Raw genomic sequence first — 22,436 nt, forward strand, 5'->3', positions numbered from 1 at the left:
CAACATAGGTAAAGGGAGGCTCTCAGCCCCCTCATCTTCCTCCACCTCCCCAGCTTCCCATCCAGGGCCTTTGTCTGCTCCACATGTGCCACTGACCACGGCTGCCAGCAGAGATGCAGAGGCCGCAGTCTGAAGGAGGTCCCCAGTGGGTCCCTGCACGACGAGGCAGGCTACCACGCTCCTCATTGCTGTATAGACCGAGAAGTGTGCACCCTTCACCCTTCACCCCCTCCAAGGCAACATGGGGGCACTCCGTAGGAGTATGCAAGAGTGAAGGGCCCCGTCTCACCTACGGCTGTAATGGGTTCACCGTGGTTTCACTTTTCACATTGTATATATCACCTTTAAGCACTTATTGAACATATTTACTTACACTCGTACATAACTCGGTGTGTTTGTACACTAGAGATCTCAAAAGGAATGTTAAAATTATGAAGGGAGTTCTTACCAATAATAATGAGGGCAGCATGCTGAAATCGATCGCAACGTGCTGTCAATAAGAGCAAGGCTGTCACCTAATTTGTAATGCTTTGAAGGCTTCCTCCTTCTCTGCATGTGTGAAATGCAACCCATCCCGATTCCCGCCCTTGTGAAAATGGGAATAGCAGTGTTCGTGGGGGCAGGATTTATGGGGCAGAATTTTGCCCCTGGCGTGTGGGATTGGCAGGGGCGGTCGGGAAGCTGACCGCCACCTGCAATTGGCAGCACTCCGTGATTTTGTGCGGGCGAGCCAATTAAGGCCCACCCAGCATGATACATGAGTGGCAGCACTGAGCACTGCCTGCGTGGGTGTGAGGAGGAGGGCAAGCAGGCCTAGTGTGAACTTCACGCCTGCGCACGAGAGAGTGCAGAATAATCTCCCTGAGGCACGGAGCTGCCCTGGGGGCGATGAAGAGATACTTAAAAAGATAATAAAGAGCAGAAAAATGTAATGAAACATGTCCCCTCATGTGACTTTGAGCAGGGACATGTTTTTTATTAAAAAATAAAGTTTTTATTTTATTTATATTTGCTTTTGGAAACCTCATCCCACCCATGGATGAGTTTTCCAAAAAAAATGCAAAGGCCACTTGGCCTTTTCGCCTGCCCGCCAACCATTAGGTTGAACGGGCAGTGAAAAATTAAAGTCAATTGATAACTTAATGGCCTTAATAGGCCTTTTAAATGCTGACGGGCGTGTTCCAGAGCCGGCAGCGCACCTACCAACCAAACTATCGCGCAACTATGCGTTCTGTTGGCACGCTCAGCTGACGTCATTGCGTGTCATTTCACGCTCAGTCAGGTCAGATGCGCGCCCACCCGCTGAGCTAAAAATTTTGTCTATGATTTTCAGCCACTTCCGCCATTTTTACCATGATAGAGAGGCCCTCTGTCGTGGCGAAAATCTGGGCCACGATCTTCGTCAACACGTGGCCAATCTGACTGGTGACATCTCTGACAGCAAAATACATAATTCAGGCATCCTAGGATTAGGATGTCCTGTTGAAGAGTCATACGAACTCAAAACGTTAACTGTATTCCTCTCTGCAGATGCTGTCAGACCTACTGAGTTTTTCCAGGTATTTTTTTTTTTGTTTCGGATTTCCAGCATCCGCAATCTTTTGCTTTTATCCAAGGATTATGTTACTGGCACACTACAACGGCCAGAGGAGACTGCCTCTGTGAATTACGTGCAACAAAATCACAAGGCCATCACTTATATGATTTACTACACATATAGTAAAGAGGAAATCACCACCAATATCCCATTTTAACTGAAATAAACTGAATCTCAATTCTAAGTGGATATCTAAACTTTAACAGGTTTAGCAGAAGTATGGACTTTTTAAACAAGATTATTTCATGCATCCAAAGGGATTTTCTGCTCAATTATGCAGCAAAATGCACTTTTATTTGAAATGCATAGCTAAATTTTGTGGACATTATTAATGATTTTGTATACTGTATCTTAACCAATCCTTGGCTCAGTGGTAGAACTTGTGCTTCTAAGTTTAGAAAGCTGAGGGTTCATGCCCCATTCTAGAGACTATTTATCGAATCCAAGCCAGATGTTTCAATGTCATATTGAAGAAAGGGTTCACTATTAGGAGTGTTTTTTTTAAGGTATGTTAAACTGAAGCACCGTCTGTCCTCTCAAGTGGAAATAAAATAAACGACAGCAGTATTTTAAGATAAACAGAGATCCTCCAAGTATCATCAGTAAATGTGACTAAAATATTATTTGGTCATTAATCTGATTGTGGACATTATTAATGATTTTGTGTACCGTATCTTAACCAATCCTTGGCTCAGTGATTGGTGCAGACTCGATGGGCCGAAGGGCCTCTTCTGCACTGTGTGATTCTATGATTGCTGTCCCTGGAACCTTGTAGTGTGCAAATTGGTCATTGCCTTTGCCTATGCACCAACAGTTACTATGCACTAAAAATACTTAACTGGCCGTCGATACAGTGCCACACAACAGACTTGTGAGCAAAATTCTAGGTCACGGGATAAAAGGGAAAGTAGGCACTTGGATGAGAAATTGGCTGAGTGACAGGAAACAGAGAGTAGTGATAAAGGGCTGTTTTTCAGATTGGAGGAAAGTTTGTAGTGGAGTTCCCCAGGGGTCAGTGCTGGGACGCTTGCTCTACTTGATATATATTAATGAACTAGACTGTGGTGTGCAGTGCATGATTTTAAAATTTGCAAATGATATGAAGACTGGAAATGTTGTCAAATGTGATGGGGATAGTCTTGAAATTCAAAAGGATGTAGACATATTGGTGGATTGGGCAGACAAGTGGAAGATGAAGCTCAATGCAGTGAAGTGTGAAATGATCTGTTTGGCAGGAAAAATATGGTGAGTATAAAATAAAGGGAGAGCTTCTAAAGAAGGAGCAGGAACAGAAGGACCTCATGTATATGTACAGAGGTCATTGAAGATGGCAGGGCATGTTGAGAGAGCAGTTAATAAAGTATTTAGTACTTAAGCTTTATTAACGGGGCATTGAGTAATGTGGGCATTTTTTCAAGAGTAAGGAAGTCATGTTGAACTTGTATAAGACACTAGTTAGGCCTAATCTGGAGTACTGCATCCAGTTCTGGGTGCCGTACTTGAGGAAGGATGTGAAGGCATTGAGGATACAGAGGAGATTCACAAGAATGATTCCCGGGATGTAGAACTGTAGCTATGAGGGTAGATTGGAGAGAGACTGTTTTCCCTGGAGAAAAGAAGGCTAAGAGGAGACTTGATAGAGGCATTCAAGATCCTGAGAGGTATGGACAGGGTAAATATTGAGAAACTGTTCCCACTCAAGAGAACATCAAGAACTAGAGGGCTCAGATTCAAAATCATTGACAAAATGAGTAATTGTGATGTGAGGAAAAGTTTTTTCACCGAGGGGGTGGTTGGAGTCTGCAACAAGCTTCCTGAAAGGGTGAAGGAGGCAGGTTTGATCAAGGTATTCAAAAGGGAATTGGATTGCTACCTGAAAAGAGAGAACGTGCAAGGTTACGGTGATAAGGCAGGGGAGTGGGACTAGGTAGAATGCTTTTTCAGAGACCCAGTGCAGATTCGATGGACCAAATGGCCTCCTTCTGCACTGTAAAGACACTGTGATTCTGTGATACTGTGAAGTGCTATGAGACATCCTGGCATCCTGAGGATATGAAAGACACTGTATGAATGCAAGTTCCTCCTTTCTAATACATACTTAGCCACAGCAGAACCTTCACACTTTCCCTAACATTGTCAATTCCGTTCTTTCCTCAAGTATTTTTCTACTTCTAGGACACAGGAATTTGGAGCATTTGGCCCTTAGAGCCTGCTCTGCTATTCAATAAGACTATGGTTGATCTGGTTGTGATTTCAATTCCAATTTCCTGCCTGTCCCCATAAGCCTTGAGTCTCTTGTCTAACAAAAATCTGTCTAACTCTACCTTGAATAAACTCTCTGGGGAAGTGAATTTCACATATCAACGATCTCTGAGAGAAAACAATTCTCCTTGTCCCTGTCTCAAAATGGAGACCTCTTATTTTTATTCTGTGTCTCCTAGTTCTAGTCTCCCACAAAAGTGGGAACATCCTCCCAGTATCTACTCTATAATGTCCCCTCAGGATTGTTTCAATAAGATCACCACCCATTCTTCTAAACGCCATTAGGTATAGGACAAACCTGTTCAATCTTTTTTAATAAGATAAGACTCTCATCCTAGGAATAAGTTGAGTGAAGCTTCTCTGAACTGTTTCTAATGCGATTATATCTCATTTCAATGAAAGATGGCAAAACTGTACACGGTATTTATTTAATTCATTGACGGGATGTGGGCATTGCTGGCTAGGCCAGCATACATTGCCCACCCCTAATTGCCCTTGAGAAGATGGTTGTGAGCTGCCTTCTTGAACAAGTGCAGGCCATGTGATGTAGCTACACCCAATTTCCCTCATTCACCAAATTCTCAAGTTCACATCTATGACAAGCTGTACTCAGTAATGAGCTGTTGTCTTTGTGCTTTCCAAAACCAGCTCCTCGCTCCTCAAAAATCTGATGTTAGACTGGTTTGTTTGCACACTTCTGCTTCACCTTCAAATTTCCATTCCATAGCAAGCACTAAAATGTATTGTTACACCTTTCAGACCAATGCCCATCTCTGATGCACCACTCTGTTTTAATCCCTCAGAATAGATCCCCACCCTTATCATAGTACTGAAGCATCCCTAAGCAAAGTCAAAAATTACATTTTCTGTGACTGACTCTTTGTCCACATTGATCACTCTGTAACCTTTGGCATAGTTAACATCGCCTGTCTCCTCCCAAGCCTCCACTCAGTTGTCCATCTCTTCTTTCTTTACACTCTTATCAACCTTGTCACAAGGCTATGTCCCTTTGTTTTTGAAAATATGGCTTTTCAACAGGCTGGAAGTTTTGCAATTTGAAATGAGACAGAAAAAAACTACTTAAAAATGCAAGGCCACCTTCCAAGGTGAAGGTGAAAAAGCGAACAAGACACCCCCAGGGGAGTGTGAAGAGAGGAACTTTTCCTATCATTCAAAGACCCATCAAAGCTTGTTACTGTCTAATGAAAAGACATGAAGATGCAAAGTGCTGAATATTGAAACAATGGCTACCACAGACAGACCCACCCAATACCCCTGGAAATTCAAAATGGGTGAAGAATAACAGGAGGCCAGACTGCCAGCCACTGCAGAGAAATTGCAAGGGACACAGTGGGTGGAATTTTTTGTACCCACTGGCGTTGGGAGTGTTCAGTGACATGAGTGGACACTATGGCAAGAAGGCCAAAAATTGACTTCAGAATGTCGTAAGCAATCATCCACTCAGCCTGCCAATGACGGGCCATGTTTCCCACCATTAGACATCAGGAACCTCACTGTAATACATCTGCCTAACATTATAAGACCAGCCCGCCGGAATCATACCCCCATGCTGCATCATCTGCCCACATCAGTGAGAAAACACACCGGTGCAGAACGCATCCTGACAAGTGTTACATGCAGAAGTCAGGACCTACCGCCAGGGCCTTGTTCACATCGCAGATATCCGAGGAGTAGAAGATGCTGGAGCCTGACAGCAACGGGACCCTGGAGGAGTGTCCATGGCATGCTGGGTGGATTCTCATGGACATGGCTTTGCCGCGTAGCAGCTCACAGAAAGTGGAAAGTCACCCTTGAGAATCTGCTCACAAAGGATGATGATCGAGGAGATGGAGAGAAAGGTGCAGCTCTGCTTGTGAGAGGAAGATGTACCAGGGGTGGGAGCGGAAAGTCTAGGATCGACTGGAAGAGGAAGAGGTGCAGTGGGGGAGCGGGGTGGGGGGGGAAGGTGTCGGAGTGGGGGGTGAGTTTGGGAAGGGGGGAAGGGGGAACTAAGGTGTTGGGGGAGAACCAAGTTATCGGGGGGAGGAACAAAGCTTTTTTGGGGGCAGCGGGGGGGAGGTTGAGAGGGGGGATGGACTACAGGGGAGAAGGGATAACGGGAAGACGACGAGAACTGGGGAGGTAGGTGTAAGGGGATTGGAAGGTGTAAGGGAGGAGTTTGGAGGGGGAAGGAGTGCAGAGAAGGGAAGGAGTCCAGGGGGAGGCAGAAGTCTAGATGAGGAAGGAGTGGGGAGAGGGGAGGGAGTAAGGGTGGAGGAAGAAGTGAGGGTGTCTGAGGGAGTCAGTAAAGGAGAAGGAGTATGGCTGGAGGAAGAAGTAAAGGTGGAGGAAGGAGTCGGGAAGGGAGAAGGGCTAAGGTGGCGGGGGGAAGAGTCCGAGTGGAGGAAGGAATTCCAAGGGTGAAAGGAGTTCCGGGGAGGAAGGAGTTCCAAGGTGAGAAGGAGCCCTGAGGTGGGGAAGGTGTCCAGAGGAGGGAAGGGGTTTGGAGGGGGGCGCAGATGTGCAGGTGAACATGCATGGGACGGGTCGGATAGGTCCATGTCTGCCTCTTGGGGAGTGAACTGAGAGTCGGCATGGTATGAGGGAATGTTCAGAATGACCAAGGACATAGTGGGGCGGTAGGGGGGGAGGGTGAGGGCTCGATGGTGTCAGTAGATGGGACAGCGAGGGTGGTTGGTGGGGACGCTGAGGCAGACATTGATCGTGGGGGCGGGAAAGAGGAGGTCGGGGAGGTTAATGTGGACGGGGTGGGATTTTCAGGAAGGAAAGGAACATGCACGTTCACCTGGACATCCCTGAAGGAAAAGAGTTGTGGCTGGTAGGTCACGGAGGGGAATTGGAAGGTGATGCCGGGGGGTCGACAGTGATGAGGGAAAGGAAATGTGTGACTTGTGGAGGGGAAAGGATGGGAGAGTGAAAGAAAAACTGCATTACCACTATGCTGGTTAAATCGAAAGTGAAATGAGAGTCGTGGTGGGTGAGATCAGGTGCTGCATGGGAGTGAGATCATTGGGTGGGCGGAGATACAAGTCAGCTCAGATGGACAACTGCAGGCAGCATTGAAAATGCTCAGGATATTGAGATGAGTGTCATATGGGAAGGGTCAGTGTGCATAGCAGAGTGCTTGCATGAGGCTCTGAAAGGCCCTGCCACACACACATACACTTCTCCCTCCAAAATCACCCATGGTCTCACTGCGTGCAGCCGGACTGCTGGTGGGGGTGGGGATGCGGAGCGAGGACTCATGAAGCCTGTCATTGAAGCTGAAAGACACCATTACGCATTATTCAGTGAAAGTGAATATATTTCCAGATTGTAAAGTGACAAAATTGTTCGCCTGTGCAATCAGCTGTGATCAGAATTTCTTAACTTTTGAACGCCTTAGATTTCTGTAGCAGGGGTGGCGACAGCCTTTGCAATAGTTGACCCTGCTGCCTCTGATGCCTTCGGCATGGGTCCTCTGGAGAGTGAGGCCTTGGGGGCCCCGGCTTCCTTTGGCTGTCCTCCTGTGGGTCAGCTGCTTCCTCTGCAGTGACAGAGGACAAGGTTGAGGGGGTCATGGGCAAAGTATTCTCAGAGGAAGAGGACAGCCTCTGAGATTCCTGAGTGGATGGCCCAGGGTGTCCAGCTGCCTCTCCTCCTCCCTCCCTCCTGCCCAGGGGCCTCGGCCTGACTCCTTGAGGGGGAAGGAGCGCCTGAGGGGATGTCGAGGTGCCCCGTTTCCCTCTCACGTTGCCACCGCAGCAACTCACTCAGGGCTCCCATGATGGAATGCAGGTCTGCAAAGAACTCCAGATTCTGCTGGATCAGGATCTCCATTGCGTCCGCCATCCTCCCCATGGAGACCTCCACCATATGCGCACATGTGGGCACCACTTCAACAGAGAGCAGGCAGACGCACTCCTCCGACTCATGTGCTACTCTGTTGAGGGCTTCCAACAGCTGTGTGTGATATTCCCCCACTTTCTTCTGACTCTCCAGAATGAGTTAGAAGGCTGAATACAGAGGCTTGTCACCTGACTCGGACCTCACAGATGTCTGTTCCCCAGCAGTCCTACAACTGCCTTGGAGCTCGGCTGAACCTGCCTCCTCCTGCTGCGGACACGTGTCCATGCGGTGACCACCAGATTACGAACCCAAGCCTGTTCTACACCTTGGTCAGACTGAGGTGTGTCTCTGCGTTGGTGCAGGGTGTGGGTAAGTGCTGTGACGGGTCCTCCAGGCTGCTTATTTCCAGCTCTTCCATGGAGGAGCTGTCCTCTTGGCTGGAGGTGAGGACGGGATGGAGCTGGCAGACTGGCTGGCTGAGGGTGTCGGTCATTTGACATTGAGAGAGGGATGACATGGTGCAGGATTCTCACCAAGGTGTTTTCCGTCGACCTCGCCGCCACAGACATGGTCCACATCCTCACCAGCCAGAGTGATGGCACGCTCCTCAAAGTGAGTGAGGGGCCTAATGTGGGTCACTCCACCCCCAGGTCTGGGATCTCTCCCTGCTGTATTGAGCAGGCTTCTCCTGCATGAAAACAGATGGAGAGAGTGTGAACAGGACTCATGGCACTGCATGGACTGTGTTTTTTTATTCATTCATGGGATGTGGGCATCATTGGCTAGGCCAGCATTTATTGCCCATCCCTAATTGCCCATGTTCAGAGAGTAATTATTAAGAGTCAACTGCATTGCTGTGGGTCTGGAGTCACATGTAGGCCAGACGAGGTAAGGACAGCAGATTTCCTTCCCTAAATGGACATCAGTAAACCAGACGGGTTTTAAAAACAATTAGCAATGGGTTTCAGATTTTTATTGAATTCAAATTTCATTATCTGCCATGGGGGGGGATTTGAATTTAGATCCCCAGAAAATTACTCTGGGTCTCTGGAATACTAGCCCAGGGACAACACCACTGTACCACCATCTCCCCACATGTGGTGAGTGGAGACATGGACGGGATCAGGCCACTAACTCCAGAGTATATGTGCCTGATGGGAATGTGAGGGTGTGTGTGAGAGTTAGTGGTGTTGCCCCTTAAGGTGTGAGTTCCCTGTGGATGTGTGATGGACTTGAGTGTGCGAGTTGAGAGTGATGAGAAGAGTGACTTTATTTGGCGGAACGGATGAGACCATTCATCCTGTAGCGGCACTGGGAGGCTGTCCTCTTTTGCAGGGCACTGGCAATGACCACCGCCTCCCATGCTGGATTGGTGATGCTGATGCCCATCCTGGAGCCAGAATGGGACTAGAGGACATCATGGCGGGCCCTCCATGGTGTCCAAAACGTGCTTGAGGGACGGGTCATTAAAGTGGTGGGAGGGGGAGGGGGCTGCAGCCTTTTTGCCTTTTGGGGTCATGTCCTCTTTGCAGCAGCTGTGGGCTGGAAGCACTGAGAGGTGTACGCACGGCTGCACTTTAGATGTGGCGCCTGGCATGTTAAGGGACAAGATGACAGCATGGCGGGCGAAAAAGAACCCGCCCACCATCAAAACAGCATGTTTCCTGGGAATGCATAATTAATGTGGCGGAATTGGGATGATACGGCGTGAGAAGCTGCCATTGCAGCTGGCAGGTAAAACATCATTTTTACGCACTTAGTGCAAATCTGGGACGATTCCACCCAGTGAGCGTCAAGGAAGTTTTCAGCAGAGGAAACAGGCTGAAAAGCTGCTTTCTCCCTCTCTCTTTTGGAAAAAGCGGGTGTCGCCAGGTTCAAGGAGTCAACTATTGGAAACTTGCCAGCAAACCGAGATCTCATAATAACTGCAACACCTTCTACATCTGACCACACGCACAAAACCAGCTAATCCAAATCAGCCACAACATTTAAAAACCTATGCCTTCAGGAGCATCAAAGGCCACTTAACCATGTATTCTTTTACCTTTTTGTTATTGGACTCTAGCTCCCTTTATTTCTGATACCCTCAGGTTTAGTGATTAATAAATTTACTCTTCCTTTAACTCAAGAAAACCTTGTTTGGTTGGCCCCTTACTGCTCACAGCTTAAATAGTTAGATATATTCTGATTTGCAAAAAGCACATCCTCGTGAAAAAGAAACTTAAAATCTTTGTTGTGACCAACCAAGGAGGTTGAATAGAGGGGAACCAGTTCACCCCTTCTTACCTTGTCATAACAATCTGATCATGGGGAAGCTTTAGCATTGGCTTCCGTTCCCACCTTCATACCATTGTTTCTGAAAGCCCCTCCTTTTTCTCATTATCTGCAGGCATGTGGCCAGTTGCTACTGTATGCAATGACATGCAGCTCTACCTCTCCATCACCTCCCTCAACCTCTTTACTCCCTTCGGGTTGTCAGCCTGTTTCTCTGACTTTTAGTTTTGGATTAATCAAAATATATTTTCAGCTGAACATTGGGAAATCTTCATCCCCACCACAAACTCTATACTCTATTGCTTTTCCAGTGCTAAGTAGTAAACTTTGGTGTGGTATTTGGCCCTGACCTCGTATCATCTTTGTAATAAAGACCACATCCATCTTCAGGACATGATCAGCCTTCATCAAGTCTCAGCCCATCAGTAGTTGAAACCCTGCTCTATGAGTCTTTAACCTCCAGCTGTTGCTACTACCATAATTTCCTGACAGACCACCCATTCTTCACCTTGTGTTAATTTAAGCTTATCCATAATTCTGATGCCTGTCTCCTTTGCCAAACTAACTCTGCTGCACCCAAAAACTTTTGTTGATCCACATTAGTTTTATTTTATCTTGTCCCGGTGCGCAGACGTTGCTGGCTAGGCCGGCATTTATTGCCCATCCCTAGTTGCCTTTGAGAAGATGGTGGTGAGCTGCCTTCTTGAACCGCTGCAATCTATGTGGTGCAGGTACACCCACAGTACTATTAGGGAGGGAGTTCCAAGGTTTTGACCCAGCGACAATGAAGGAACAGTGATACATTTCCAAGTCAGAATGGTGTGCAGCTTGGAGGGGAACTTCCAGGTGGAGGTGTTTCCATGTATCTGCTGCTCTTATCCTTCTTGGTGGTGGAGGTTGCAGGTTTGGAAGGTACTGTCGAAGGATCCTTGATGAGTTGCTACAGTGCATCTTGTATATTGTACACACTGCTGCCATTGTGCATTGATGGTGGAGGGAGTGAATGTTGAAGGTGGTAGTTAGGGCGCCAATCAAGCAGGTTGCTTTGTCCTGGACAGTGTCAGGCTTCTTGAGTGTTGTTGAAGCTGCACTCATCCAGGCAAGTGGGGAGTATTCCGTCACACTCCTGACTTGTGCCTTGTAGATGGTAGACCAGCTTTGGGGAGTCAGGAGGTGAGTTAACCACTGCGGAACTCCCAGCCTCTGACCTGCTCTTGTAACCACAGTAACTCCATGGCTGGTCCAGTTCAGTTTCTGGTCAATGGTAATCTCCAGGGTGCTGATAGAGGGGGATTCAGCGATGGTAGTGCCTTTGAATGTCAAAAGGAGATGGTTAGATTCTCTCTTTTGGAGATGGCCATTGCCTCGCGTTGTGGTGCATGATTGTTACTTGCCATTTATCAGGCCAAGCCTGAATGTTGTCCAGGTCTTGCTGAATATAGGCACAGACTGCTTCAGTTTCTGAGGAGTCATGAATGGTGCTGAACATTGAACAATCATCAGTGAACACTTGCACTTCTGACCTTATGACGGATTGAAGCTCATTGATGAAACAACTGAAAATGGTTGGCCTAGGACACTTCCCTGAGGAACTCCTGCAATGATATCCCAGTATTGAGATGATTGACCTGCAGAAGATTGACCTCCAAACCTTCAGATTTGCTAGATTCCTTGATGCCGTACTTGATCAAATGCTGCCTTGATGTCAAGGGTATGAAGTTCCTCATTCTCTAATGCCTATGATGTAAAATTATCTTCTGCATAGGTCCTCACCCAGCCCTTTCGCTATAAAATTTTCCATCCTTACAACCAAGCCTTAACAAGCCCCAATAAACTCTCTGGTCAATTATGCTTCTCTCTTTCCTTCCTACCACAAAAGGTAGTGTAGGAATTATGGTTTTATTTAGTGTGAAATGTATCTTTAAGATTAATACTTGTTAGGCAAGATCACATCTGTATTAACCAATAGGAGAGTAGTGCAGGCTACCTCAGCAGTCAGTTTAGAATTAGAGTGGGAATTGAAAATGTGTAGTTGCTGCTGAGCAGATTGTAAATAAACTTAACGTTTCCACCCAAGAAATGTCTGCAGATCAACTCTATCATTAATTGTACAACTCGACCACCCTACAACAGGTAGCCAATTCATCGGTTGCCTTGGGCCCACATTCTGAAGTGTCCCCCCTGCCTATCCATCTAGCTCCCCTTTTCTCACCCCCTTAAAACCGACCTCTTTGACCAAGTTTTTGGTCACTTTTTTACTCCTACTAATATCTCCTTTTGTTTTTATTGTGCCCCTCTGAAATATCTTGGAACTTTTCACTACATTAAACTTGCTTTATAAATGCAAGATATTGTTGTTTAAGAAGAACTCTATGCGTAATAGATGCTTAGCATGGTAAAACCTTTTTCAATCTAGGTGGTGAAGTGTTATTATCTGCTTCAAAGCTGTTTTGGGGGCGTGTAGGAGTGATATGAAAATGTGCAATGAATTTATTTCTCATAGGTCTGTCAGGAATATATTAAGTGAGTAGCTTAGAGTAATTAATGTACCTAACACAGTTAGGATAATTGTTGAATTTGATCAGTTGAATGTAATAATGATCACAAACATAGAATAGCTCAATTCATGTAGTCTGTGTTTTGATCTACATCAGTGCATAAACATTGTGATTATCAACCAGAAAACCAAGATCTTGAGATTTGACAGGTTTAATGCTATGAAAGTGATTAGATGAGGGAGATGAACTGCACAGGTCCCCAAATTAGTTTTCATGCTATTTCTGCATTAGTTTAAGATACATTTCACATTGTTAAAAGTCATTAGAGAAACAAGTTCCTCCCAACCGCATAGGAATATTATAGGTTGCTGTTGGTCACCATTCATTCATTCCATTGAGAAATAAAGACTCTACAAGAAGAATTAAGCATCTGTGACTAACTAAGGAAGGTAAAGTGGGAGGCAGTGGCATAGTCACTGACTAGTATTCCAGGGACCTGGGGTAATCCTCTGGGTACCTGGGTTTAAATCCCACCATAGCAATTTGAATCCATTTTTTAAAAAAAAAATTTGGAATAAAAAAAGTCTGATGATGACCATGAAACCATTGCTAATTGTCATAAAAAGCCCTCTGGTTGACTAATGTAAATCTGCAGTCCTTACCTGGTCTGGCCTACATGTGACTCTGGCCCCACAGTAATGTGGTTGACTCTTAAATGCCCTCTGAACAAGGTCAAATAGGGATAGGCAATGAATGCTGGCCTAGCTGGTGACACATGAACAAGTTTTAAAAAAGGATGGTATCAAATTGAAAGGAAAAGGTGTACCATGCTGTAAAGATTTGTGGTAAGGCAGAAGATTGGGGAAAATTTTAGTAATCAGCAAAGGATCATTAAAAAATCCTAAAGGAGGAAGAAATTAGAAAATAAGCATATTGTAAATATACTTAATGTAATAGCCATGCAGACTAGTAACACCATGAATTTTGCTTCCTCATGTCCTGTGGTTTTCACTAGCATTGTTTTTGAACCTTTCCACGGTTTTGTTGCTGGGCCTATTGAAGTCCACGTTGCTGACATGGGAAATGGGTGCATATGGTTTTGCTGCTGTTTGATGATAAATTGCTGGAAACTGGTAATTTTGGCATCAAGGCCTTTTGTTGGTCTCTGAGTAATCTTGGTCTCCTGTCACAACATAAGATGTTTTTGTTCCATAAAGTGGCTGCAACAACTGGGTGTTGCTCTAAAATCTGCGCTTGACTCGATTTGACCTATTTAAGTCCACATATATGCATTGCATTTCTGACAACAATGAAGTCATTCTGACAATTTTCAAAGACCCATTCTGATACATGCTTCTCAGGATCAGGCCTGAGGCTGGTCCCTGTTCCGATGGCACATTTGGTCTTGGGCATCTCCTTCAGGAGAGATTCCTTCTTCCATTCTCACATCAGTTTTCACTAACACAAAATTCCCTTGCTGAAGCTCAGTTTTTTGTAGAGTTAGCAAGTGTTAGCTTGAAACCAGCTTCTTAGTTCATTCATTTAATTGAAAAACTCATTTCTCTTCATTGTTCATCACAATTCTGTCTTAAGTAACATGCCTTAAACTCCCGTACATCTTCACAACACAGCCTGCATTGCTTGCTCAATCCTGGTGCCCAGTTGTAAGGTAAGTAATACATGCATTTGTGGGGTGAAAAATTGAGGCTGACTACCAAAGCAGGTATAACATGCTGTGGCTGGAAAAGGAGGATGACTTATATGCTGAGTATGTACAAAAACATGATTTTTGGGACTGGAAACATGGGTTCACCTTATATGCCAAGTCAACCATGGTATATATCATACCATGATATATGGTAGTAGTAAATAAAAGGGCAAACTTAAAATGCTCAGTATCATTGGAGAAAAGGTACTAGGAAAATTAATGGAACTAAAGGCGGACAAGACCCCTGGGTCTGTTGGCCTGCATCCTTAGGTCTTAAAAGAAGTGGCTGCAAAGATTAAGGCACATTCAGAAAAGGCCCCAGCAGTTTGGAAAACCACAAATACAACATCTCTATTCAAGGAGGGAGAAAGAAAGCAGGAAACAAAAGGCAAGTTAGCCTAACATCTGTCATTTGGAAAATGATGGGATTCATTATTAAAGGATGCTGTAGCTGGTCATTTAGAAAATCATAATACAATCAGGCTGAATCAACATGGTTTTATGAAAGGAAAATGGTGTTTAATAAATTTCTTAAAGCAGAATTTTCCGTGCAGAATTTTCCCTGTTGGGCGTGATGGCGGGTATAGGCTAACAATATGGTGGGAAGGCCAAAAATTGGTTTTGAAACATGTTTGCAACCATCCACTCTGCCTGTCAATGGTGGCCCGTGTTTCCTGCCACTGGATGTCAGGAACTTCATTGTTAAATGTCTGCATATCATTATAAGCCCAGTCCGCTGACATGTTTCACAACAGCATTTATTAGGCATGCAGCTGGCGAGCTGCACTTCAAGGGGAACTCAGGGGTGAGTGCAAGTAATGCTGTGCAGCACTCGTGAGGGTAGCTTGTTGGACCTCAGGGTTGAGGCGCCACACAGTCATGAAGGCACAGGCAAGTCACTTTTTCCCAGCTGGCTGACAGTGCGGTGCTGGAGCAAGGGCTGCCCTGAGGTTGAGGCAAGCAGGGGTGGGGGAGTGGGGGTGCAAGGGCTGCCCTACAGTTTATGGTAGCGCACAAGCGGGTTGAGGGGAAGGGAAGTGGCCACGCATCAGGGGAACCTTGTATAATGTGACCATTCCTCTGCAGCTGAGAGTTCAGGCGCAGCCATATTGACATGCTTGGAGACAGGCCTCCAGCTTATCTGCCCACTCAAGCAACGCAGAGGCATGAAAGTGCCACCAAATGCTTAAGTTCTTCACCCCTCAGGCACAGACTGCAAACTAATGATTGCTTTAGTGAACTGTAGAACAATTGCATGACTGGCCATGGAGCAGTCACTGGTGGAGGTGCTCACAGCCCCTTGCAATGTCTTCATTCAGGTTTGGTCCAGTCTCCCTCATGGTTCAAGCTAATAGTGCAGCCTTGCAGTGCGAGTTAGGAGAATGCCTGCGCCTGAGCTGAAAGCACAGCATGCAGTCCAATGGGCAAAGCTGCTGCCAGTTGGTCAGGTAGAGTAGGGGGGAGGTGGGTGAGGTTTCAGCAGGCAATACAGTGCACTAAACTCTGGCCATCCAAGTGGTTGCCAGCACTCTCTAGGACACAATAAGGGGGCTTTAGGCTTAACCAAGAGAGGCTCTTAGTATACCCAAGCTAACTCACGCATCTCTTTTATCCTGCAGGAGGAGTACATCAGAAGCATGGAGCCTGGTGACCTGGTGCCTCATGGCTTACAGGGAGTGGAGGCGAAAGAGAAGAGTGACAGAGGCACCTGGCTGGGCAGAGGGAGGAGCAGCACCCTCTGGAAGAGGGTGGGCTCCTGTTCATGCTGCTGCAGATCCACAGCGAGCTGTCACTGGTCAGTGCATAGCTAGACCCAGGGTCTATAGACACTTCCTTTCATTCCTGCAGATGACCGAGGACCAGTGTCGTTAAAGGCTGTACATGTCCAGGGAACTGGTCGGCCACAGCTGCTACTTGAAGGATTTGGCACCATGGGGACATTGAGGGCATCCACTGCCAGTGGCCATCAAAGTGACTGCAGTGCTCAATTTTTACACCAGTGGCTTTTTTCAGGGCTCCACAGGTGACCTCTGATTTATCACATGCCTCCACACACAATTACATCCATGAGGTCACGGGTGCCATCTTCGAGGGCACACGACTTTGTGCATTTCACCTGGGACCAGGAAAGTCAGGATGCAAGAGTGCTGGCAGTTGCTCAGATTTCCCACAGGTGAAGGGTGCCATCGACTGCACTCATGTGGTGCTCAGATCTCCGTGGCAACAGCAGTCAACTATGTCAACTGCTAGGGCTTCCACTCGCTGAATATTCAGCTGGTATGTGACCACTGCAAACGCATCCTGCAGGTCTGTGCACGGTTCCCAGGGATTGTCCACGATTCCTACATCCTTAGCGGGTCTCAGACCCCTCACATCTTCCAGCGTCCAAAGAGGCTGCAGGGTTGGCTCCTCGGGGACAAGGGCTATCCACAGATGGCTGATGGTGCCTGCGGGGCCATCTCAGAGTGCAACTGAGGGGAGGCTCATGCTGCAACTCACCTTGGTGGAGCAAACGATCAGGATGTTGAAAATGAGGTTCTGGTGCCTGAACCAGTCTAGTGGAGCCCTGCAATATAGTCCAGAGGGTGTCATGCATTGCTGTTGCCTGTTGTGCCCATACAACCTGGCGCTGTAACTGGGAGGGGAACTGGCTGAGGAGGAGATGAAGGGGCTGCACGTCTCCTCCGACGAGGAGGACGCAACAGGGATGAGGGTGAAGAGGTCTTTGAAGGCGAGGATGCCGGCGAAGAGGCCATTGCACTGGTCAGACAAGGTAGGCGCACTCAGGAGGCCCTCATAGCTGCTAGATTCATGGAAGATGATGGCAACATGCAGTGAGGACATATGAACATACGTACAAACATCTGCTTCCACCACCTTTTGAGAGGAGAGTTCCAAAGACTCACAACCGAGAGAAAAAATTTCTCCCCATCTTTGTCTTAAATAAGTAACCCCTTATTTTTAAGCAGTGATTCTAGTTCTAGATTCTCCCACAAGAGGAAACATCCTCCCCACATCCACCCTGTCAAGACACCTCAGGGTCTTAAAAGTTTCAATTTAGTCACCTCTTACTCATCTAAATTCGTGGATACAAGCCTAACCTATCCAGATTTCCTCATAAGACAACCTGCCCATTCCTGGCATGAGCCTAGTAAACTTCTTTGAACTGCTTCTTATACATTTACATCTTTCTTTAAATAAAGAGGCTAGTACTGCACACACTACTTCACATGTGGACTCACCAATGCCCAGCATAACTGAAGCATAACCTCCCTGCTTTTGTAATCAATTCTCCCCACAATAAGTGATAACATTCTGTTAGCTTTCTTAATTACCTGCATACGAACCTTTTGTGATTCATGACTAGAACACCCAGCTCCCTCTGAATCTTAGAGTTCTGCAATCTCTCACCATTTAGATAATAAGGTTCATTTTTATTCTCCCTGCCAAAAATGAATGATTTCACATTTTTCCACATTATATTCAATTTGCCAGATCCTAGCTCACTCACTTAAACTATGTATATCACTTTGTAGCCTCCTTACATCCTCTTCACAATTTACTTTCCTACCTATCTTTGTGTCATCAGTAAATTTAGCCTTCATTTCTGCAGTTCTTTCATCCAAGTTATTTACATAAATTGTATAAAGTTGAGGTCCCAACACTGATCCCTGTGGCACACCACCTGTTACATCATGCCAACCTGAAAAAGACACATTTATGCCAACTTTCTGCTTCCTGTAAGCTAGCCAATCTTCTATCCATGCTAATATGCTACACCCTACACCATCAGCTTTAATTTTCCACAATAACCTTTGATGTGGCACTTTATCAAATGCCTTGTGGAAATCCAAGTACATTACATCACTAGTTCCCCTTTATCCACAGCACACATGACTCCTTCAAAGAACTCCAATAAATTTGTTAAACATGACCTCCTTTTACAAAACCACGTGGACTCTGCCTGATTGCCTTGAATTTTTCTAAGTGCCCTGCTTTTAACATCTTCAATAATAGCTTCTAACATTTTCCCTAAGACAGATGTTAGGCTAACTGGTCTGCAGTTCCCTGCTTTCTGTCTCCCTCCCTTTTTGAATAAAGAAGTTACATTTGTTATTTTCCAATCTAATAGAACCTTCCCCGAATCTAGGGAATTTAGAAAATTAAAGCCAATGCATCAACTCTCTCACTAGCCACTTCTTTCAAGACCTTAGGATGGAGTCCATTCAGACTTGGGGGGGTTTGTCAGCCCGCAGCCCCAACAATTTGCTCAATACCACTTCCCTAGTGATTATAATTTTCCCCGAGCTCATCCCTCTTTGCCATTTCCTGATTTACAGCTATTTCCGGATGTTACTTGTGTCCTCTTATAGTGAAGACTGAAGCAAAATACCTGTTTAATTCATCCGCCATCTCCCTATTTCACATTATCAATTCCCCAGATGCACTTTCCATAGGACTAACGCTTACTTTAACTCTTTATTTCAATATCTATAGAAACTCTTACTATCCGTCTTTATATTACTAGCTAGCTTTCTCTCATGCTCTAATTTTTTCCTCAATATTTTTGTTATTCTTTATATTGTTTCCAATCTTCTGACCTGCCACTCATCTTTGCTTAATTATATGCTTTTTCCTTTAAGTTTGATATTGTCTTTAACTTTTTTTAGTTAACCATGGATGGTGGGCCCTCCCCATGGAATTTTTCTCTCTCTTTGGAATGTATATATTCTGTGTATTCTGAAACATCCTTTTAAATGTCTGCCACTGAACTTCTATTGGCATATATCCCTTAACCTCATTTGCCAGTTCACTTTAGTTAACTCTGCTTTCATGCCCTCCTAATTACCCTTGCTTAAGTTTAAAATAGTAGTCTTGGACGCGCTCATTTCTCCCTCAAAATGAACGTAACATTCAATCATACTATGATCGCTGCTACCTAGGTGTGCCTTCACTATGAGGTTATCAATTAATTCTGTCTTGTTGCTCAATGTCAGATCAATGCCTGCTCTCTGGTTGGCTCCAGAGCATGCTGTTCTAAGAAAATATCCTGGAAACATTCTATGAACTCCTCATCTACATTTCCTTTGCCCATTTGATTTTTCCAGTCTATGTAGATTAAAATCCTCCATGATTATTCAAGGAATCACACAGTGCAGAAGAGACCATTCGGCCCATCGAGTCTGTACCAACATGTGAGAAACACTGACCTACCTACCTAATCCCGTTCTGGTGAATCTCCTCTGCATCCCCTCCAGTGCAATCACATCCTTCCTATAATGTGGCAACCAGAACTGCACACAGTACTCCAGCTGTGGCCTCACCAAGGTTCTATACAACTCCAACATGACCTCCTTACTTTTGTAATCTATGCCTCGATTGATAAATATCATATGTCCCATATGCCTTTTTCACCACCCTACTAACATGCCCCTCCGCCTTCAGAAATCTATAGACACACATGCCAAGGTCCCTTTGTTCCTCAGAACTTCGTAGTGTCATGCCGTTCATTGAATACTTCCTTGTCAAATTACTCCTTCCAAAGTTTATCACCTCGCACTTTTCAGAGTTAAATTCCATCTGCCACTTATCTGCCCATTTGTCCATCCCGTCTATATCTTCCTGTAGCCCAAGACACTCAACCTCACTGTTAACCACCCAGCCAATCTTTGTGGCATCCGCAAACTTACCAATCCTACCCTCCACATAGTCATCTATGTCATTTAGAAAAATGACAAATAATAGGGGACCCAGCATAGACCCCTGTGGTACACCATTGAACACTGGCTTCCAGTCAGTGAAGCATCCTGTCATCATCCTCTGCCTCCTACAACTAAACCAATTTTGAATCCGCCTTATCAAAATTACCCTGTATCCCATGTGCATTTGCCTTCTTTATAACCTTGTCAAAGGCTTTGCTGAAATCCATATAACTACATCAATTGCACTACCCTCATCTACACACCTAGTCACCTCCTCAAAAAATTCAATCAAATTTGTTAGGCATGACCTCCCTCTGACAAAGCCATGCTAACTATCCCTGATCAAACCTTGCCTCTCCAAGTGGAGATTGATTCTCTCCTTCAGAATTTTCTCCAATAGTTTCCCTACCACTGACATGAGACTCACTAGCCTGTAGTTCCCTGGCTTACCTCTACAACCCTTCTTAAATAGCAGAACCACATTAGCTGTTCTCCAGTCCTCTGGCACCTCCCCCATGGCCAAAGAGGAATTAAAAATTTGGGTCAGAGCCCCTGCAATCTCCTCCCTTGCCTCCCTCAGCAGTCTGGGACATAAATCATCCAGACCTGGAGATTTGTCCACTTTTAAGCCTGCCAACACCTTCAATACTTTGTCACTCACTATATCAATTTGCTTAAGAACCTCGCAGTTTCTCTCCTAGAGTTCGATACCTTTATCCTCATTCTCTTGGGTGAAGATGGATGTGAAGTATTCATTCAACACTCTAGCAATGTCCTCTGGCTTCACCCATAGATTGCCCCCTTGGTCCCTCATGGGCCCTACTCTTTCTCTGGTTATCCTCTTCCCATTGATATACTTACAGAATATCTTGGGATTTTCCCTACTTTTACCAGCCAGAGCTTTCTCTTATCCCCTCTTTGCTCTCCTAATTGCTTTCTTAAGCTCCACCCTGCACTTTCTGTACTCCACTCATGCCTCCGCTGATTTGCTTCCTTTGTACCTGCTAAAAGCCTCTCTTTTCCTTCTCATCGTAACCTGAATATCTTTGGTCATCCATGGCTCTCTGGGCTTGTTACTCTTTCCTATCACCCTAGGGGGGACATGTTGAGCCTGTACCCTCCCCATTTCCTTTTTGAACACCCCCCACTGCTCCTCTGTAGATTTCCCCACAAGTAGCTGTTCCCAGCCTACCTTGGCCAGATCTTGCCTTATTTTACTAAAATCCACTCTCCCCCAATTCCAAAATATTTTCTTGCAACTTGTCTATTTCTTTGTGCATAACAAACTTAAACTGTACCATGTTGTGGTCGCTATCACTTAAATGCTCGCCACCACCACCTCAGCCACCTGTCCAGCTTCATTCCCCAAAATTAGGTCCAGCAATGCACCGTCCCTTGTTGGACCCTTTACATATTGACCTAAAAAGTTCTCCTGTACACATTTCAAGAAATCCACTCCATTCAAGCCCTTAACACTATGTCTATCCCAGTTAATATTGGGAAATTGAAATCACCTAATATAATTACCCTATTGTTATTACACACCTCCACAAATTCTGCACATATTTGCTCCTCAATTTCCCACTGACTATCTGGGGGTCTATAATAAACACAACAATGTGGCTGCCTCTTTTTTCTTCCTAAGCTCTGCCCACAAAGCTTCATTCGATGCCCCCTCCAAGATATCATCTCTCCTTACTGCAGTAACTGACTCCTTAGCTAATAATGCAATGCCTCCTCCTCTTTTACACCCTTCCCTGTCTTGCCTGAAGATTCTATATCTCAGAATGTTGAGCTGCCAATCCTGCCCCTCCCTCAACCACGTCTCAGTGATGGCTACTATATCCCAATTCCATATGTCAATCCTCACCCTTAACTCATCAGTTTTACCTGTAATACTCCTGGCATTAAAGTAGAGGCCATCCAGCCTTGCCTTACTCCCTTGAAACTTAATGCAGCTGTACTCCCTCTGACTTGATTGTTTTACTGTATTATGATGTGTCCCTATTCTGCTAACATTCTGTGTCCCCTCCCCCTGCCGAATTAGTTTAAACTCCTCCCAACAGCACTAGCAAACCCATCCACAAGGACGTTAGTCCCACTCTGGTTCAGATGTAGACCGTCCCGCTTGTACAGGTCCCACCTTCTCCAGAAGGAGTCCCAGTGATCCAGGAATCTCAAACCCTCCCTCCTGCACCAACTCTTAAACCATATATTCATCTGCTCTATTCTCCTATTTCTGAGCTCGCTAGCATGCGGCACTGGGAGTAATCCAGAGATTACAACCCGAGGTGTCTTGCTTTTTAGCCCACTGCCTAACTCCCTGAATTCTTGATGCAAGACCTAATCACTCTTCCCACCTATGTCATTGGTACCAACATGTACCATGGCCTCTGCCTTATCACCCTCCCCCTTCAGGATGTCCTGCAGCCGTTCAGTGACATCCCAGACCCTGGCACCAGGGAGGCAACATACCATCCTGGAGTCACGTTGACAGCCACAGTAGCACCTATCTGTTTCCCTGACTATAGAATCCCCTATTACTG

The sequence above is a fragment of the Cetorhinus maximus genome, chromosome 4 (genome assembly GCF_964194155.1).
Source record: "Cetorhinus maximus chromosome 4, sCetMax3.hap1.1, whole genome shotgun sequence".
NCBI lineage: Eukaryota > Metazoa > Chordata > Chondrichthyes > Lamniformes > Cetorhinidae > Cetorhinus > Cetorhinus maximus.